Here is a 9,352-nt window from a genome sequence, read left to right on the forward strand (position 1 = left end):
AGTACAGAGCTTGCTCAGGAATGGCAGCAGGCAGGTGTGAGGCGAAGACTTTTGGAGGATGGCTTGGTGTCAAGAAGGGCAGCAAAGAAGCCACTTCTCTCCAGGAGAAACATCAGTGACAGACTGATATTCTGCAAAAGGTACAGGGATTGGACTGCTGAGGACTGGGATAAAGTCATTTTCTCTGATGAATCCCCTTTCCGATTGTTTGGGGCATCCAGAAAAAAGCTTGTCCGGAGAAGACATGGTGAGCGCTACCATCAGTCCTGTGTCATGCCAACAGTAAAGCATCCTGAGACCATTCATGTGTGGGGTTGCTTCTCAGCCAAGCGAGTGGGCTCACTCACAATTTTGCCTAAGAACACAGCCATGAATAAAGAATGGTACCAACACATCCTCCGAGAGCAACTTCTCCCAACCATCCAGGAACAGTTTGGTGACGAACAATGCATTTTCCAGCATGATCGAGCACCTTGCCATAAGGCAAAAGTGATAACTAAGTGGCTCGGGGAACAAAACATCAATATTTTGGGTCCATGGCCAGGAAACTCCCCAGACCTTAATCCCGTTGAGAACTTGTGGTCAATCCTCAAGAAGCTGTTGGACAAACAAAACCCACAAATTCTGACAAACTCCAAGCATTGATTATGCAAGAATGGGCTGCAATCAGTCAGGATGTGGCCCAGAAGTTAATTGACAGCATGCCAGGGCGGATTGCAGAGGTCTTGAAAAAGAAGGTTCAACACTGGAAATATTGACTCTTTGCATCAACTTCATGTAATTGTCAATTAAAGCCTTTGACACTTATGAAATGCTTGCAATTATACTTCAGTATTCCATAGTAACATCTGACAAAAATATCTAAAGACACTGAAGCAGCAAACTTTGTGAAAATTTATATTTGTGTTATTCTCAAAACTTTTGGCCACGACTGTACAATAGAAACTGTTCAAAGGATTTGCAAAAGCAAGGTTATTTTCGACGGTCACACAATGTCTCTTTGGTTTGTGGCCTGTGATGGTATGTAGCACTTACCAGGCTTTCCAAATGTCCTTGTCCTTGAAAAGGTTTTCTAATTTGTCTTTGTATGCTGCCTTACACTACTTGATTTTGCCTTTGATTTGCCTTAATATTTTTAATTTCCTCTTTCCTGCCACCTGGTTTAAACACATTTGTTTTCTGGTTGAGGAGCTCTTTTAATTCCTAAGTTACCCACAGTTTATTATTGGGGAAGATGTTGACTTTCTTTTGAATAACGAGATCCTCACAGAAACGGATGTCCTCAGAGACGGTATCCGCTGCCTCTTCCAGGTTATCGGCGCTGTCCGCCAGGACCGCCCAGTGAGTGGCCTCAAAACAGTCAAAAGAGATAACATTTTACTTTTTTTATTAGAAAATGTAAATACTTTTGTGGGAATAAACCTTGCTTCTCCTCACCCATTCACAAAAGCTAACAGCCTCAGCTAACTTCTACACACTAGAAATGACCCAAACCTCACAATGCTACATAAGCCTACTATATTCACACACACTGACACAAGACTTGGAGTGTTTGGGTTTCTGTAACAATTAGCCTTCTGATTCCCAAGCAACAGTGCCCTCTTGCTCTGACTGTCAAGGCCAGCATTTGGTGTCTCATGAATGGGGCTTTACTGTCTGTTAGTGCCAAGTCATAACTTTTCTGTTTTACCCAATGTTACAGGCAGCAGAGCTAAATAGAAACTCAGAGATTATGAGCATGAGAGAATAGGAGCAATCCACGATCCAAATAAACCTAAAATAAAAAGTTCTGCGAGCCAGCATTGCTTTTCTATGTTGTTTTTGCTTGTTGGAATCAGATGAAGATGTTGGAGAGAAGTGCTGTTATAATTTGAAAGATGTTATCAGGAGGCTGGCCAGCCAGTTCCTCTTTGCATTTCATATCATAGTGCATCTGCAGCAGAGAATCCCTCAATCCTGAACCGCTCATTCTAACAATGACACAATGGTCTTCGGCTACCCACCCTTTCCAAAGGGATTATTTCTTCAGCAAGGCTGCCACCCTTAGTTTACATTTTGGGAATGCTGATAAGAAGGGCCTCGGGGCAGTAGCTGAAACAATGTATTTCTTATCTCTAAAATCCCTATTTAGCATCTATGGGGTTTTCAGCAGTATTCAGGCATTTCAGTCATTGCTGAAGTGAGGAACTCATAATTTTTGTTTGTTGAAATCTGCTGCTGTGAACAACACATAAGAATGCAATTCAATCTATTTTCTAAAAAGCGTAATCTTTTCACCAACATTGAATGAGATGTCAATGCTTTCCCCTCTATGTCATCATCAGTTCCATGATGGAGCTACTAGCCAATTGGCCCTCTCACAAAGCAAATACGACTTGGTGCAATGAGGGTCTGCTCTCTCTCTCAAACAACATGTGTTCACGACAAGTCAGTGTCTGATTAATGGCCATCCACTTCCACGATATACAGCCACAGAGCAGGCTAGGGGTCAGATTCATTATACTTTTGTTCTTATGAGTCAGCATTATTCTGTAGACTCTGAGGCCCCAATGACAATAAATGTCCCAGAACTGAGGGTGTATCTATACATTTATTACTCCTGTGGTCTGGTCCTGGTCTGGACTCACTCTTATCCCCTGGTGTGACTGTGGCTCCAGAAGTGATGTGGGACTGAAGGATAGGAGTTCATCCCTCTTTTGCCCCCTTATTCAGAGAAAGTATGGATGCGATACAACCCGCTGTTCCCTGCCCAATATCACACACAAACACACAAGCATGCGCACACACACTTTCCATGATTTGTGGGGGTGGAAATCTGGCACAGCAAGCTGCTTATTTTGTTCCAGGAGTGGAACCCACTTTCTATTGAATGTTCTGGTTGGCTATATTTTACCAAACATTGTGATGGACTCAAGGGGTATGGAGAGGCATATTTTCCTAAGGCAATGTTATTTACTGTTTCTTCTGTGATTGTTTCTACAGATGGAGGTAATTATGTCCCCCGCTATGCCCATAGAGGTAGGACAAGCTCCCATGACATCCTCTCGCTCCCTCTCTCTACATTTTATCACACAGATACACACATGCAGGCTTATACACACAGAGAGATCTTCATTCATCCCTATTTATATTGGTGATAATACAGAGCTGTGAGAGACTTTCCATGATTTTGTATCATAAAAAAATATCTCAAAGGGAAAGAAAAATCCAACAGATGATATGAGCATATAACAACAGACAACTCAATGTTTGAATTAAAGAAAAAAAGGAAGCAAGGCTGAGCCATTGAAAAGAGAAGGTGACTGACATTTAAATCAAATATATCCAATGATGGATTATTTTTTATTGCCTTTCGGGTCTGAGGAAATTGTATTCACTGAATTAATAAAAAGCATAAGCTAAACAAATAAAACCTCTGCAAAAATACAAACTGTTTTCATCCTAAGAATGAATTATAGAACAGGACAGAGGGCAAAGCTTGTTTTCAGATGGTGAAAGGAAAAAAACTCATCGCATTTCTGCTATTGAGTATTTGCAGTTCATTTTGAAATGATGATAACAGGCATGGAAACTTATTTTTTTATACAGTCAGTGTCATCAGTCATGAACCAAAAACTCAAACTTAATAGGCAATCAAAAACAGTATTTTGTCAAACTGTTTGCCTATGGTATTTCTGCTGGTCAGACCACCATTGTGACATTTCAACACGCTGTGATACTGGCAGGCAGGGGAAAACAATTTTCAATATTTACACCCCAATGTGGATTTGACCCAAGTTAGATTAGAAACAAGCCAACCAGTCAGTCAGTCAACACTGCAGCCAACATCATTTCCTGCTACAAATGAAAGTCACCAGCACTCTCTCTTGGCTCTTCCTCCCTGCCAGGCTTCAGTTTACAGAATATTAAGATAGGAGCTATATAGGCCAATGTTGCTTAGGAAAAGGGTATGAAGATAAGGTCAGATCTGGGTGTAGACAGACCCCTACTGCAAATGTGGCTGATGTGTGTCACATGTGTGTTTTCCTTGTGTTCGCTAGACAGTGTTTCCACTAACAGGGGACAGGACAGCCCTTTAGAAGAGTGACAGCTGTCTGTCATACAATATTATGTTGTGACAACCTGATGAGGACCATGGTCTACTGGTCTAGGACCAGAGTAAAACCTGTGTGTCATATAAGATCATGGTCATAACTTCAGGATGTGGACTGTATCTAATGGCTTTACCAGAGGCCTGACAGACTCATATGACCCAGTTGAAGAAGACCAGAGGTGGAAGGGTCTGTCACTTTGGGTCATCTGTGGATAGTGTCATACAGGATCAGAGTCAGAACACATGGCTAACACAGACAGATTCACTAATTGGCTAGTTACAACAATAGGAAGTAACATAGTTAGCCTAAGAAGTACAGCGGGGAGAACAAGTATTTGATACACTGCCGATTTTGCAGGTTTTTCTACTTACAAAGCATGTCTGGTCTGTAATTTTTTATCATAGGTACACTTCAACTGTGAGAGACGGAATCTAAAACAAAAATCCAGAAAATCACATTGTATGATTTTTAAGTAATTAATTTGCATTTTATTGCATGACATAAGTATTTGACACATCAGAAAAGCAGAACTTAATATTTGGTACAGAAACCTTTGTTTGCAATTACAGAGATCATACGTTTCCTGTAGTTCTTGACCAGGTTTGCACACACTGCAGCAAGGATTTTGGCCCACTCCTCCATACAGACCTTCTCCAGATCCTTCAGGATTCGGGGCTGTCGCTGGGCAATACGGACTTTCAGCTCCCTCCAAAGATTTTCTATTGGGTTCAGGTCTGGAGACTGGCTAGGCCACTCCAGGACCTTGAGATGCTTCTTATGGAACCACTCCTTAGTTGCCCTGGCTATGTGTTACGGGTTGTTGTCATGCTGGAAGACCCAGCCACGACCCATCTTCAATGCTCTTACTGAGGAAAGGAGGTTCTTGGCCAAGATCTCGCGATACATGGCCCCATCCATCCTCCCCTCAATACGGTGCAGTCGTCCTGTCCCCTTTGCAGAAAAGCACCCTCAAGAATGATGTTTCCACCTCCATGCTTCATGGTTGGAATGGTGTTCTTGGGGTTGTACTCATCCTTCTTCTTCCTCCAAACACAGCGAGTGGAGTTTAGACCAAAAAGCTCTAGTTTTGTCTCATTAGACCACATTACCTTCTCCCATTCCTCCTCTGAATCATCCTGATGGTCATTGGCAAACTTCAGACGGGCCTGGACATGCGCTGGCTTGAGCAGGGGGACCTTGCTTGCGCTGCAGGATTTTAATCCATGACGGCGTAGTGTGTTACTAATGGTTTTCTTTGAGACTGTGGTCCCAGCTCTCTTCAGGTCATTGACCAGGTCCTGCTGTGTAGTTCTGGGCTGATCCCTCACATTCCCCATGATCATTGATGCCCCACGAGGTGAGATCTTGCATGGAGCCCCAGACCGAGGGTGATTGACCGTCATCTTGAACTTCTTCCATTTTCTAATAATTGCGCCAAGTTGTTGGCTTTCCACCAAGCTGCTTGCCTATTGTCCTGTAGCCCATCCCAGCCTTGTGCAGGTCTACAATTTTAGCCCTGATGTCCTTACACAGCTCTCTGGTCTTGGCCATTGTGGAGAGGTTGGAGTCTGTTTGATTGAGTGTGTGGACAGGTGTCTTTTATACAGGTAACAAGTTCAAACAGGTGCAGTTAATACAGGTAATGAGTGGAGAACAGGAGGGATTCTTAAAGAAAAACTAACAGGTCTGTGAGAGACAGAATTATTACTGGTTGGTAGGTGATCAAATACTTATGTCATGCAATAAAATGCTAATTAATTACTTAAAAATCATACAATGTGATTTTCTGGATTTTTGTTTTAGATTCCGTCTCTCACAGTTGAAGTGTACCTATGATAAAAAAAAATTAAAAATGACATACCTCTACATGATTTGTAAGTAGGAAAACCTGCAAAATCGGCAGTGTATCAAATTCTTGTTCTCCCCACTGTAATAGTGCTGTACAGGGTCTGTGTTATCACACTGAATAGTAAAACGTGTTTTACTGCACTACCATTTGCCACTGATATCTCTCTACTACTGAGAATGATAGTAATTAGTATACAGCCTTGAAGTGGGCTTGCAACATAGCACCTTTTGTGAAGCCATTGAGCGAGCATCTTTCCGAAATGGAAATCAATCACAACGCGTCTGTCTGCTGTAGATGCATACTGTAGTTATTAATCTGATATTCACAGTGGATTATCATATATATCCTGCAGAAAACATTGAGGGTGTATGATATTTCATTTAACCTTGTTATATAATTGTTTTCAATTAAACAAATGTTATATGTCAGGAAAAATGTAGACTTTATGCATATCACACAATATGGAAAATACATATGTATTGTTATCGCAGGTAATGGATAGAGCACCAAGAGAACCTTGAAATGACCAGCTCCTCTGCCATGGGGAAAGTTGACACTAGTGTCATGAGAGATCAATGTAATGTATACTTGGGTAAAGAAACCTTTATATTGCCATTAAATATTACTACGATTATATCATCTGGTGCCACATTATTTCAGATTCCAATACCTCTCTAGCGGAATTCACATATTTTGTGATATAAAAAAAAAAGAGAATGAATCACTAGGATATTTGATATGTAGAGCTAATACAAACCAGACTATTCTGTTCCTCTAGGTCAACGCATCTTCACTTGGCCCCACAGAAACTCCATTAATGCTTATCAAATGCAACGACGTGGAAAGTAATGGTATGATCTGGCTCATAATCTGGATATGTGGACATATACTTCTCCAAGGCAGTCTGTGTGTGTGGGGGGAAAACATGCCACTTTCAGAGGTTGTGTAGCTACTGTAGATCACTGTAATTAAACACTGACCTCTAGTGACCATAGTTGGAACGGCACCATAGTCAGTAGAGTGCTAATTTGAAACACCCAGAACTAAAATCTCACATAATTGCATATGATTATGTAAAGGTTACTGTTCAGGAGAGATTATTAGAGCGCAGGTAGCAGCTATACAAATGGCATGGAAGCAGATGCAAAAAGACACATTCAATAATGGCAACAATAAAATGTCATGACAATATTTTGTAGTTGAAGACACTGCATCATTAGAATTTAGCAATTGGAAATAGAGAATTGTGTGATTGACTTCACCCTCCTATACAGAGGCATAAACACGCACACACTCACACACACACAAAATGAAAACCCATGCTGGAAAGTCATCTAAACAAGCTTGTATCCATGAAGCAAAACCTCTAGAGACTGAAAGTGCTATGCTAGGTACTTTCCCTGTACATACTATTCCCTCTGCTTTGAGGCTCAAAGTCCTCTTGTTTCTGTGATATCATGTTAACTGACACCTTGACATTTTTTACACAATTACTAAGTATAAAAGTTAATATAACAGCACAACCAGCATCAACAAGGCCTTGGGAGGTTATGTTGTGAGGGACCAACCTGTGGGTGACGTCTGTGGACAGTCTCCTGGTCTCCTCTGGGACTTTCTTTAGTAGTTCACGATAGGACTTGGCAAAAGAGCACAAACCGATCGGGAACCAGGCCAGCATTTGCAGACAACTTTGTGATTTGGTTTGGTTCCTGAGATGTATTTCAGATGGCACTGTTCCAAAATAGTATTGGAAGTTGTAGCTTTATGTGGTCACCAGAGGGAAACGTGCACGAGTCTGAGGAGACAAGAGTCCCATTGTCCAGCTTGGCCGTTTGCCTAATTTCACTGTGTCCCCATCAAGAAAGGACTTTAACCCTACAGTCCCCATCACACTGTGGTTTTGACCACCCGTCAGACGGTATTGGTAAATCCATGTCAATTTCACACTGAATAAAATTATTTTGTACCTACAAGTCTAGTAGGCCTACTTATAAAAAACAAATTCTTTGACTGTAATGTAAAGGGTTAGAGTCCACGTTAGTGTTACTCAAAACAAAACATGATCCTCAGGTCCAGTCCACCTTTCTCCTCTCCCCTCTGGGGTTGGCTCTGACCTGTAAGAGATGTTAGGGGCGGAGACTCTGACCTGTAAGAGATGTTAGGGGCGGTGACTCTGACCTGTAGGAGATGTTAGGGGCGGTGACTCTGACCTGTAGGAGATGTTAGGGGCGGTGACTCTGACCTGTAGGAGATGTTAGCGGCGGTGACTCTGACCTGTAAGATATGTTAGGGGCGGTGACTCTGACCTGTAAGAGATGTTAGGGGCGGTGACTCTGACCTGTAGGAGATGTTAGGGGTGTTGGCTCTGACCTGTAAGATATGTTATGGGCGGTTACATGCTCCAGGGCAGTTGGGCAGGGATCACGTCGGTCCCCAACACCGAGGAGAAGTGAGGAGGCCATGAGCACAGTTCCCTGACCCGACCCACAGCCTACATCTACTGCCAGGTCAAAGGCCTGCATGCCCCTCTGTCAAACAGGACACATCAACGTCACACACATGTATGTGACATTGTTAGTACATGCAAACATTTTTAAAGGCATGAGAATGTCAATAGACCATCTTTTTCTGCAGCAAAAAAATGTAAACGCAGGAATGAAACATGCATTGATATACAGTATCAGTCCACAGTTTGGACACCTACTCATTCAAGGGTTTGTCTTTATGTTTACTATTGTCTACATTGTAGAATAATAGTGAAGACATCAAAACAGCAATGCTGGTTAAGTGTGCCTTGAATTCTAAGTAAATCACTGATAAAAACCACTGGTTTAATGTCCATTGTTATGCATCCTTTAGTAGTGGTTTCTTTGCAGCAATTCAACCATAAAGGCCTGATTCACAGTCTCCTCTGAACAGTTAATGTTGAGATGTGTCTGTTACCTGAACTCTATGAAGCATTTATTTGGTATGCAATTTCTGAGGCTGGTAACTCTAATGAATTCATCCTCTGCGGCAGAGGTAACACTGGGTCTTCCTTTCCTGTGGCGGCCCTCATGAGATCCAGTTTTATCATAGCACTTGATGGTTTTTGAAACTGCACTTCATGAAATTTTCTGGATTGACTGACCATGTCTTAAAGTAATGATGGACTGTAGTTTCTATTTGCATAATTGAGCTGTTCTTGCCACAATATGGACTTGGCCTTTTACCAAATAGGGCTATCTTCTGTATACCACTCCTACCTCGTCACAACACCAGTGATTGGCTCAAATGCATTAAGAAGGAAAGACGTTCCACAAATTAACAAGGCACACCTGTTAATTGAAATGCATTTCAGGTGACTACCTCACGCAGCTGGATGAGAGAATGCCAAGACTGTGCAAAGCTGTCAAGGCAATGGGTGGCT

Source organism: Oncorhynchus mykiss, chromosome 3 (genome assembly GCF_013265735.2).
Source record: "Oncorhynchus mykiss isolate Arlee chromosome 3, USDA_OmykA_1.1, whole genome shotgun sequence".
NCBI classification, from domain to species: domain Eukaryota; kingdom Metazoa; phylum Chordata; class Actinopteri; order Salmoniformes; family Salmonidae; genus Oncorhynchus; species Oncorhynchus mykiss.